The sequence below is a fragment of the Saimiri boliviensis genome, chromosome 1 (assembly GCF_048565385.1).
Source record: "Saimiri boliviensis isolate mSaiBol1 chromosome 1, mSaiBol1.pri, whole genome shotgun sequence".
Taxonomy (NCBI): Eukaryota; Metazoa; Chordata; class Mammalia; order Primates; family Cebidae; genus Saimiri; species Saimiri boliviensis.
Window position 1 is genome coordinate 229,323,796 of NC_133449.1, and position 12,852 is coordinate 229,336,647.

Consider the following 12,852-nt stretch of genomic DNA (forward strand, 5'->3'; position numbering starts at 1 on the left):
AGGAGATTTAAAAGACCAGCGCCTTTCTCTGCCCCTTCAATTTTCTTTTTTTTCTTCTTTTGGAAGCCAGACATTTTAATATTAGAACATTCAAAGGCAAACACATTTATAAGAAAATTTAGAAAGCCACTGTCATGCCCAGAGAAAGGCACAGGATAGGAGAAGTAGTTCCAAAGCATGGGAGAATTTTATTATTTAAGCAGCCATTACAATGAACCATGCAGATCAACACAAGTTGAATGTTAACCTCCGAGCCATATTAATGGCTCTGGATGCCATAGGAAGGGCATGGAGAGTCACAAGTGTCTTACAAGATCTGATGTGGTTTGGCAGTGTTTTCTGAATACAATATGAAGGATGAATTGAAGGAAGGCAAGACTGCAGGCAAGGAAACCAGCTGCGATACCTCTCAGGGGTTCAGGTTGGGGCTATGAGAGCTACTTAACATGTGTAATTCTCAAGACGTGGCAATAACCTGATGTGGGAGGTAAGGAGAACAAGGAGTCAAGGATGACGCCTGGGTTTCTTGCTTGGGAATTTAGACAGATTAGGTCACCATGTTTCAGGCCCCCATAGAAAATCAGTAAACAGGCATGTTTGGAGAGGGGATGTGTTCAGTCTGGTGTTGGTTATGTTCAATTTGAAGTACCTATGACATATGTAGGCAGAGATCCACCAGGCAGTTGGAGGTACAGGTACCATATAGAAAGAGGCCTGGCTGGAGATGATGATTTCGGAATCCTTATACATTGACTGCATGAAATAGCCCAGAGAGAGAATACAGGGTGAGAAAGGGATAGGTCTGAGTCCTGAGTAACAACAATATATAAAGAACAGGTAGAAGATAAGACACCACAGGGTTAGGAGGAAAACCAAAATGCCACGCTATAAGAGAAGGCAGGAGAAAGGTGGGTTGGGCACGATCAATGGGGCACTCAGCATCCATTCCTACCTCCTGTGCTGTCTGTGTCGTCTTCTTGGACAGCTCAAGACTCCTTTCCCCAGATTAGTTTGCAGCTAGAGGACTGGATGCAAATTAGGTTCAAATTCAAATTTGGGAGAAGATTGCTTTGGGAATGTCAGGGGAGCAGGACCTTTTATGAGCCTTTTGATTATGACAAAATAAATCATAAAGCCTTTTCTCGAATAGCAACGTGGAGAAAATGAAGAAAGAAACTGCTCTGACAAAAGAAGTTGTCTTGTTTGAGGGCAAGTATGTTGATACAGAATGTATTATATTTTCAGGGAGGATTTCCTCCTTTTTGCCGAGGAAAATAAAGAGCTGGAATTTTGGACCCAGAGGTTTAGGACGGGTCAAAGGCATCCCTGCCCAGGTCAGTTGGCTGGTGTGCGATGACAGAAGTACACTGAGATCACCGCAAAGTGCATAGCTGATGTTTTCCAGAAGTATAGTTTGCTATCTTATTTTAAGTTTACCATTTCTATCTTGTAATTCTCTTTTGCTATCCTCAAATCTTTTGAGTATTCTCAAACACCACCACCTACTGTTGCTATGCTTTGGGGAGTTAAGGGAAACATGTCAAGAGTCAGCTTGGAGAAGGGATTAGGAGGCAGCAAGGATCCTGCAGGGTCTCGTATGAACGTCTGGCTGAGATGAGAGGCTAATGCAGTGGGACTACCCACTGCGTTCACACACCTCCACAGCAACAAGATTAAGACTAGAAAGTGGGTCTCCAGACTCTAGTGCTTCTACAAAACATCACCATGTAAATCAGTAGAGTTTTGAGGTTCTTTCTGAAGCAGGGAGATGAATTAGATGCTGTGCATATTTCTTTTGCCTTCAATAAGACTGCTTTAGATACTACCAAAATGATCAAAATTACCAACAAGCTAAAGAGCCAAATCCAGTAGACTTTCCAGTCCTTACATTGCTTGCTGTCTTAGCAGTATTTAACACAGCCAACTGTTTCCTCCCTGAAATATTCTGCATTATTCAGTCTTCTGTAAGAATAAAGAGAAGACACTCTTGATATTTTAAGCCCTCATGCCTGTAATCCCAGCACTTTGGGAGGCCAAGGTGGGCAGATCACGAGGTCAGGAGTTCAAGACCAGCCCGGCTAACATGGTGACACCCCCGTCGCTACTAAAAATACAAAAATTAGCCGGGCGTGCTGGTGGGTGCCTGTAATCCCAGCTACTCAGGAGGCTGAGGCAGGAGAATTGCTTGAACCTGGGATGAGGAGGTTGCAGTGAGCCAAGATCGCACCACTGCACTCCAGCCTGAGTGACAGAGCAAGGCTCCATCTCAAAAAAAAAAACCAATTTTTTTTGGAAGGTTTTGAGATGTAGCTGGATCTCAAGGAATGCCCATCACAATTCACCTGACAGCAGGAGGTGGGACCTTTGCCAAATTCAGGAAGGTACAGGAAGGAATCAGAACACACTATTATGGCCTACAATCTAGGATTAGGAAGCTGCTACCAACACCATGACAACTGAGCAACCACGAAGCTCATAACACTACTGGGGAAAAGCTCTGCAGTTTCAACATTGTACCCACCAACGGAAAACAGCCAAAAGCAACGGGACTACAGCCTCTGCCTCAGTTTCACCTTCTAAATATTGAATGGTACATGTAATTGGTGGAATCTAATTTGCATCCAGTCCTCTAGCTGCAAACTAATCTGGGGAAAGGAGTCTTGAGCTGTCCAAGAAGACGACACAGACAGCACAGGAGGTAGGAATGGATGCTGAGTGCCCCATTGATCATGCCCAACCCACCTTTCTCCTGCCTTCTCTTATAGTGTGGCATTTTGGTTTTCCTCCTAACCCTGTGGTTATCTTATCTTCTACCTGTTCTTTATATATTGTTGTTACTCAGGACTCAGACCTATCCCTTTCTCACCCTGTATTCTCTCTCTGGGCTATTTCATGCAGTCAATGTATAAGGATTCCAAAATCGTCATCTCCAGCCAGGCCTCTTTCTTTTTTTTTGAGGCAGAGTCTCACTCCATCACCAGGCACCAGGCTGGAGTGCAGTTGTGTGACCTCGGCTCACTGCAATCTTTGCCTCCCGGGTTCAAGCAATTCTCCTGCCTCAGCCTCCCGAGTAGCTGGGACTGCAGGTGTGTGCCACCACACCCAGCTAATTTTTTTTGTATTTTTAGTAGAGACGGGGTTTCGCCATGTTGGCCAGGATGGTCTCGATCTCTTGACCTCATGATCTGCCCACCTCAGCCTCCCAAAGAACTGGGATTAAAGGCACGAGCCACCACGCCCAGCCCAGGCCTCTTTCTGTATGGTACCCATATCTCCAACTGCCTACTGGATCTCTGCCTAGATACGTCATAGGTACTTCAAACTAAACACATCCAACACCAAACTGAACACGTCCCCTCTCAAACGGGCCGGTCTATTGATTTTCTATGAAGGCATGAAAAACGGTGACCTAATTTGTCTAAATTCCCAAGCAAAAAACCTAGGAGTCATCCTTGACTCCTCCTTCTTCTTAACTTCCACGTCTAGTTAATCACCACGTCTTGAGAATTACAGACATTAAATATCTCTCATATCCCCAACCTGAACCCTGAAAGGTATCACAGCTGGTTTCTTTGCCTCCAGACTTGCCTTCCTTCAACTTGTTCTTCATATTGTTTCAGAAACACTGTCAAAACCACGTCAGATCTCATAAGACCCTTGTGGCTCTCCAAGTCCCTCCTATGGCATCTAGAGCAATCAATATGGCTCAGAGGTTAATATTCAACTTGTGTTGATCTGCATGGTTAGCTGTAATGGCTGCTTAAATAATAAAATTCTCCCATGCTTTGGAACTACTTCCCCTACCTCCTCTCCATCCATTAACCAAAGAGTTAATGCTGAATCTACTCTGGTTGGTTGATGCTTGTGCCAATCAGTTTCCCCCAAAATATGGACTTCTAGACACTGCCATTGGCTTCCACCATGAGAGGGTTACTGCATGCCTGTGTCTTGGTGTTCTCCCTATCCAGGTGGGTGTTGCTTGAGGATGACTGTAGTGGTGTTCAGCAGGCAAGTCCTATGCTTCCCAAGCTCTGGGCCTTGTCTTGGTAAATTCACTTAACCAGAGCATTCCCAAACCCCATGGTAAGGGGATGATGTTACTCCTGATAGGAAATCTGGTACCTTCCCAGGCTGTGGTCAGTTACCACAGGCCAGCGTTCCCTCAGAGTCACTCTCATCTGGCCATATGTAGGAACATCAGCCTCTGCTGAACTTGGGCTCCTAGAGTACCCAGTGAAAATGGAAAGATCAAGGGAAATTAATATGCTTTCTACAGGTCCTGGTCAGGTGCCAGGCAGAGTTTCTTCTGGAATGAAAGGCACTCTTGAGAAAGAGGGGGGACCATAATGATAGTCTGCAGACCAGTGAAAAATTCTTCTCTGTTGAAGTCCTCCTACGTTTATCAGAAGAGCTTGGATAAAACCTACCTGATGGTCATCTGCCCTGGGCATTTACAATATTACTTTTATTATTAAAGGGGAGAGCGAATGGGAACAGAAAGCCAGCTGTGTGAGAGCTTGGATAAAACCTACCTGATGGTCATTTGCCCTGGGCATTTACGATATTAATTTTATTACTAAAGGGGAGAGCTAATGGGAATAGAACGCCAGCTGTGTTCATTCTAGATGTATATTAATTCAGTTGAACACCACAGATATCATAATTTCCATTTTGTGCAGGAGAAAACTGCAGTGCAGAGAGGTTATCTACAACCTGAGGGCCTGAGCCAAAATATTGAACTTGTAGCTCAGTACTTAATTACCCACTGGAGCCTCTCGTCTAGCCTAAGGATTACATGAAACTTGAGTATACCATTCCAATATACAATTTTCATGGCGTAGTCAATATAAAGATATTGAATAGATGAAAATCTAAGACAGTATTACAAGTGCTAGGAAACTTTGTTAATGCAATTGATGTCATTTCAGCAGACGCTGAGAGAAAGTTAAGCATCTTGAAAAATACCATTGAAGTTAAGTGAATTCTTCGCTTCCTGAATCTGCGTGTTACTTAATGTCCAGCAATTTAATGGGAAAATCATTGGAAAAGGTTTCTCATGGCTCAGGGGCATCATTTATCTAGTGGCAGTTACATCAAACCAAAAAAATCACATCTATAAACAATTTGTACTGTTACCTAAATCTCTTGGAAAGGAAGACATTGAATAATATCTATAATTTAGCAAATTTTGACAATAAAATGGAACACATTTTATAATTATATTTAAGATAAATGTAGTAATTTATGAATTTATATCCACGTCTCAATTGTTAAATATTTTTGTCTTGCCCCTGCCTATCTCTCAAGCCTTCTCTCATAATTCTTCCTTTCATTCTGGGCTTCAGCAATTCTGGAAGCTTCAGCTAGCTCTTCAGAGTCCTCCTTCTCCCTACAACCTCAATACTGAGCATCAGCCCAAGCTCACTTTCTCAGGGCAAGTGTCTTTGCCCTTTGGAATAAATCAAGTCCCCTTGCTGGACATTACAGAACCTTCTGGATGTCTCCCAGCAAAACCTTATTGCCACTGGCTGTTACTGCAATCACTTATCCTGGGCCTGTTCTTCTTGCCAAGGCTCTAGGTTCCATGAGGGCAGAGGCAACCTCAGTCCTGCTCCCTGCTACATCTCTAGGGCCCAGTCAGGGGCCCTGGACATACTAGCTGCCCCAAAGCTACTTGTGAATGAATGAAAATCTGCACTGTAGCCCTTGAAAACACTTTACATTTGCCTTTAAGTTAACAGCATGTATAAGCTGGGCACAGTGGCTTATGTCTGTAATCCCAGCACTTTGGGAGGCTGAGGTCGACGGATCACTTGAGGCCAGAAGTTCAAGACCAGCCTGCCCAATATGGTGAAACTTCATCTCTTCTAAATACACACACACACACACACACACACACACACACAAACACACACACACACGCACACACACACACAAAAGCATGTATAGATGTTTATTTTTTAATTGACTATCAAATTTTTGCAGTCAATCATTTGAAAGTTAAGTTCAAATGATTTTCTAAAAAGGTTGAAATTGAGGTTAAAACCCAGGGTTCTCAGCTTCCAGGAGTTTTTCCTCTAGAGATACTTATTTAATTGACTGAGCAGCACACCTCATTATTCTTGGATTTTCCCACACTTGCCAGGGTCTTGCTCTCCTTTCTCTGCCTACAATTCATCCACTTCAGAGTCTCTACATATGAGGCTGAGCAGACCCATCATATTGGTTTGACTTGGACAGTATTTTGATTATTAGACCTTTGTTTGCTGATTTTTTTTTTTTTAAGAAACATGCAAATGTTGTGTTTGGTTAATCTGTGGTTAAACACTTCTTGAACACTTCAGACTTCGGCTTCTTGGTGATCTCATAAATTTTCCACAGACTATGTGTCATTCACAACCTAAGGATCTGGAAGAAAACCCAGCTTTAAAATGTACTTCCCAGTGATTTCAGCCTGAAAGGTGATATGTCTGTTTTTCTAACATCTCAAAGTCACTGGAATGTGCATTGGCAATATTTCTAGACCAGATTTCTGGGGAACTGGCTCATTTGTCTGAGAGACACAGTTAAGTTAAAGATACTAAAATCTCAATTCTCTTGGCTATTTCTCTTCAACTACACAGATGGCTGCTTTGGAGACTAGCATATATATTAGCTGAGATAAACAGGGATATGTCCTGGCAGAAGAGTATTATCCAAGTGATATTAGAAGCAACGCTTCTGAGAATGACCCTAAGAACATCGTATGTCCTGTACGTGGTGAGGACATTCGTTGATGTAACTCAACATTTATTCCTTTATTCAGCATGTATTTCCTGCACAGGGCCTGCGGGCCAGCCTCTCTGCTAAGCCCACATGAATCAGACGCAATGTCTACTTTGGAGAAGTTTATAGTCCAGTTGAGAAGACAGACAATTTTAGTGCAATGATGGCGTTGTGTGTGTGCTTGGTAGAGCAGGCTTTGAGGGCACAGAGGAAGGAGTGATCGCCATTGCCCTAGACAGTTCAAGAAAGGCTTTCTAGAAGAGGTTTTGAACTGGATCTTGAAGAATAAATGGTAGTTTTCCAGTCTTGGGAAAAAGTGGCAAGAGAACCCAGGGGCAACAGCGTGGCAAAAGCACAGGATCAAGAAGGAAGACTCTGAGTTCCAGAAATATTTAACAACTTGGTACAGCTGGAGCACAGGTCCTCTGGGGGCACCAGGAACATTATTTTTGGGAACATGGTAACTTGGTCTTCATAGGCTGATCCTAGTGACCATTACATCTGATATCTGTGAATTTATCTGGCCTATTCTGGGACCCATTTTTTATTTTCAGGCAGAACACCTGATGGGGGTAATGGGTTCCATTTATAGGCTACAGGCTGAGTAAAACTCTATTTCCTTTCAGTTGTCCTAAAATACTTCCTTAAATGATCACCAGCAGGGCCATTTTTCCCTCTTTTAAAATCGTGGTGTTTTGGCACTCCTACCTGATCCCCAGGCATCCTATAGATAAAGAATGGATGTGAAAGGCACCACTGAAGCCCGGGCTGGGGCAGCCATGCCCACCTAAAGGGCAAAACCCACGCCCGCCCCACCTTCCACCCCACGTGCACAGGCTGCCTGCCACCTTTTTGTAATTCTTTTTCTCTTTGATGACCTCCCTTGATGTTAATGTTACTCTTTAATTTAAAAAAAAAAAAATCCCCAATGTATTAATGTGCAATGAGAAGTGGCTCTGCCAAGTGACTCATGGCAGCCAGAGCAGGACGTTCTCCCCATGCAGCTGGGAAGACTCTGAGCCCGGGCTGCCGACTGGAAGGATGGAGCTGGTGAACGGCATCAGGTGCTGGCAGCCTACAGCGTCCATTGCAGCAATCGCAACACACCTGCCACCTGGGCTTCTCCCCAGTCAACACCGGTAAGGATATGAATGATAGGGAAGGGTAAAGCTCTTATAGGTGAGCTACAAGATGTCTTTACAATTTCCATCACGCTTCAGAAGAACCCTTCGGGACTTTGTCCTGAAACAGAAAGCTTTTAGCCAGACGCGTTCTAAAATTTTAAAAAGAAGGGAGAGAATTCTAACCTCAAACAATCCCTGGAATAAACTGTTGACTCCTCCTGTCTGACTTTTCCTCCTCCTGCTGGGACAACAGAAGTTGCCCGGCTCTACCCAGGACCGTTTCCCTTTTTCTTTCCTGGCCTCTTGGCTCAGCTCACCTCACCCTTCTCATCCTCCCTGAGCCATGTCACACATGCCCATGGCGGGCAGGAGAGGAGAGAGGTTGGATAAAGAACATGCTGCAAGCCTGACTCTACAAGAAGAAGAGAGGGGAGGCAGGGTGGGGAGAAACACTCTAGACCACCCAGCAATGTAAAGAAGCTCAGCAGGGTGGCCGGGCACAGTGGCTCACGCCTGTAATCCCAGCACTTTTGGAAGCCAAGGTGGGTGAATCACCTGAGGTCGCGAGTTCGAGAGCAGCCTGACCAACATGAAGAAACTCCATCTCTACAAAAAATACAAAATTAGCCAGGTGTGGTGGAACATGACTATAATCCCAGCTACTTGGGAGGCTGAGGCAGGAGATTTGCTTGAACCTGGAGGCAGAGGTTGTGGTGAGCCAAGACTGTGCCATTGCACTCCAGCCTGGGCAACAAGAGCAAAACTCTGTCTCAAAAAAAAAAAAAAAAAAAAAAAAAAAAAAAAAAAAAAAAAAAAAAGAACCAGCAGCAGCAGCTCAGCAGGATTATAGGGGTGTTCTTGAGCAAAGGTGGCCATAAGAGGAGTCCTGGCTTCCAAGGAACAGGCTGCCCCAGCACTCCCACCAACCTCAGCCATTGGCTGGATATAGCCTGTGGGAAGCATGGCCTCCGCACAGGCATGGTGATGGATTTCAGAGTGCAGCAGCCGGGCTCCTGGTCAATGAAGTTTCTCCATCATGGAAGTGTGCAAGGCTTGTACTCATGGAGGCCACATTGGAGGACTCCATGTCATCCTTGCCTGGCCAGCTTCTACTGTCTTCCAGGTCTTAGTTTAAATGTCACTTTCTCAGAGAAGCCAACCGGGACCTTGGGATTGTGCAGGCTCCCCTGCTGTCTGCTCCCAAGCACACACTTCACTAAAAGTCCCTGTTCAACTGACTCCTCCGACGCACTCTGCATTCCAGGAGGGCCAGGCTGAGTCCACAGTACTTGGCGCCTGGAAGCCACTCAATAAGTATTTCTTGAATAAATGAATGACTTGTTGCTGGTGTGGTGAGATAGCTCAAATTGTGTAATAACCATGGCTTTAAGGAACATTCTTCTTCTGCAATGGATTGTTCTAGGTAAAAGCTTTGCCTTTATGGCATATTTACAATTGTCAGGATGAATTTTCAGAACAACTGAAAGGACCCCTTGAGGGAAACATTTCTGGTTAGGACAACATGCCTGAGTCACTGTGGCTATTTCCCTAACTTTATGCCTTAGAAGAGGGTCTTGAGCAAGAGAATTTGGGACAATGGAATCCAGTGAAAATCTTTCTAGTCCTGCTTCGGGCACTGACAGGGTCTTAGATTTATTCTCTAAAACCCGTGTTCATACTGCTCTTTCTCCTTGGGTTAACAAGAGCCCTAAAAGGCATGAAAGATGTAAACATGGTTTGAGCATTTCTCAATGCCAGCCCAACCTCGGCTGGGTTGCTGTTGCTGTTGTTTGTGGACTACAGATTTCAGGGTGAGGGCAACACGGGGGCAAGTGAGCAAAGCGAAGTGCAGATGTGGATTGGGACATCAAGACTCCCAAAGATGTTCTGTGGGTGGCTGTGCCTTGGAAAATAACAGGAATACAGGGAAGACGGGGTTGCCTAAAGCAGATCAGAATTGTCTGACGAGTAAGGAGGGATGTGTGAGCTATGGAAGCTCATTCACATGATTTTGCATTGAGTGTAAAAATAGCTGGACCTTGTTCCAGCTAATACTCTTCACTGGGGAAAATGTGGGCAGCTCTGTGGTAAGAAGCAGTACTTCCTGATAAAAATCTGTCACTCCGTTTAAGATGCTCGGAACTCAGTCCCTCAAGATGTCTAAAACGCCTCAGCCAAGTTGGCCAAGGCCCTAGAAAACATTACATGCTGTGGAGAATGATGTGTATTGGCAGAAGTGCTCCCATGCTCGTGTACAGCTCAGTTCAACCCCAGATCATCACGGACAACCAGAGGAGGCCCCTTGCTGGTCCCAGAGCACCCACTGGAAGCACCTAGGGCAAGAGCACCTTCCTGGGTCCCTGAAGTTGCATGGCACACTTGGAAATAAACACAGGCATCAGCGAATCCAGGAAGACCTGGGTTCAAGGCCAGACTTCACCAAGTCAGCTCTAGGGCTTTGCACTATTTCCTTAATGATGACTTTTCCATCTGTCAAATGGGGCTATCGCAATCTCCCTCACAGGGTTGTGATGAGGATTTCAGATAACACGTGTCAAATATCTAGCCCACAGAACAGGAAGAGTTCAAAAAGTCAGAACTATTATTCTTTCAACAAACTTGGGTTTGGATGCTGGTTTCGCAGCTTATTAGTTCTCTGATCTTGGGGAGTTTACTTGGCCTCATTGAGCCTCATTTCCTTATTTTTAACTGGAGAAAATACTACTTAACCTTCGGTGGTACTGTAAGAATTACAGTTAATGTAAGAAAGGTGTCTGAATATGTGCCTGGCACAGAGTGGTACTCAATAAAAGTTATCTACTATCATTTTTTGTAGATCAAAGCAGGAATGAAAACTATTCATGTTGGGTCATATAAAGCAAGTGTGTGCCTAATAAGCCATTTGAATTGTACTAAAATTTCTGCGGAAGTAAATTCTCTTCTAAACTGGGTGTCTTATTTCTCCAGGTTAGATGCGTTCTGAACCTAAGACTGACCCAGCACTTGGAAGGGTTGGGCCCTACCCTCACTCCCTCGATGGGGCTCTCCTTCCTTTGGCCATTTTCCAAGGAGACACTTTCTCCTCCAGCCCCAGGTCCCCTGGGGAGAGCTGAAGCAATAGGTCACTATCATTTAAACTGCCACAGAATTTTCAGACCATGAGACTCCTGTCTCTTCCCACTCTGACTGGCTCATCCCCAAGAAGAAAGGAAGCCAGAAGGTAGAGGAGGTTATAAAATCATTTTATATCCATTCTGTTTTTAATTGATTTCACAGCAGGGGAAGAAAAACCAGAGTGCTTCCCAGATAACCTTTCTATGCGGGAGTTCTGGGAGTTCTCTTCTGGTCGGGAAACTCATCTGGGAAGAGCCAGAGTTGGTCTGTGTGTTCTCAGGTGTCTTCCTGCAGCCTGAGAACCCTGATTCTGTCAGTGCCCACCATGAGGGCTGCTCCTGTGTGTCCCTGGGCACCCCCTTTCCACATCTGCTTGAGGGCAGAGGCAGCCCCTCCTTGGCCGTAAGCTGCTCTGGTCTCCAAATGGATCAACCCTTTTCCATTTAGCATGCAGCCTGCATGCCCCTGTGCCCCTCCATCCCTTAGATCTCAATGCTCTTGGCTCAGATCCACAACCCACGCCCTGGAGGAGCCCAGAGTCCTCCTAAGACTGTGGATTCCTGGGAGGAGGCAGGGGTGGCTAACATTATACAGGCCTCTCCATTTTTCTGCATCTTGGGGCAGGAACTTGGCCCCCAAAATGGTGCGTGAAGTATTTTTTGGGAGGATTGGATGATGGTGAAGAGCAGTCACAAAATGTGCTGAGGATAATACAGTGAAAACATGCATGTTTGATACTTCTGTTCTTAGAATTATCAGCCATCCAGCCATGGGTGGGGATGCAGAGGGATACTCTGTCTTTGTTAAATATTTTTAAACATAAACTCTGCCTCTAGCGAGGGAACTGGGTGAGGAGGAACAAGGAGACAGACTACATATCTTTTTAACCTTTTGGATTTTGCACATTTACACATATAACTATTATTCATGCAGGCACACACACACATAGACCATATTCCATGTATATTTATGATATTCCTTATGCTGTCTCCCTGCTTCATCGACAATGTTCTAGCCCCGGTTCTCTGCTGAACCAACCTTTCAAGGACTGACTTCAAAAGTCTTCTTTTCCCATCTGTTCAAGCCCTCATCTCTTCCATCCTCTCTGAACCTGAGAGAATTTCCAGTGAGTCTTGCTAGCCTGAGATCCCCTCATGGACTGCCTCACAGTGTAACTCTGTTTCCTGAGAGCAGCGCTTGTCTCTAGTCAGTTCCTTCAGCAAACAGCTGAGTGAATGAATGAGAGGGAAAGGCAGAACGCGACATTCCTAAGGAAAGGGCACTGCTAAAACAAAATGCCCTTTGGAGCCTGCATCAAGCAGCTGGTACGAGCTCTCTCTACTCCCAGAACCAGTTGGATTGACGGAAGTGAGAAGCTGCCTGTCATGGAACCCATTACCGTCTCTCTTCTGCTGTTACGAGAAGGCCAGTGGGTCTTTTCCAGAGGATGCATTCTGGACCAAGCCTCTCTTATAGGAACATGTAATTCTATGGACAAGCGTGAGTTAGGTGTCTGAAACTAAGACTTTAACAACATTAAGAGAGAAAAAAAAAAAAAGATCAAGCAGAAAATATCCTATGAACAGAATAGTCTTATCAAAACCCCTAAATAAGGACAAAGATAGCAAGTGGGAGGAAAAGGCCAAGGAGGTGAGAACATGCAACGGAGGGAAGGTGAGAAGACCCCAAGGACAGAAGTCCTGCATTAAAAAGGCACTTTCTGGCTGGGTGTGATGGCTCATGTCTATAATCTCAACAATTTGGGAGGCCAAGGCTGGTGGATTACTGGAGGTCAGGAGAGACCTGCCTGGCTAACATGGTGAAACTCCATCTCTACTAAAAATACAAA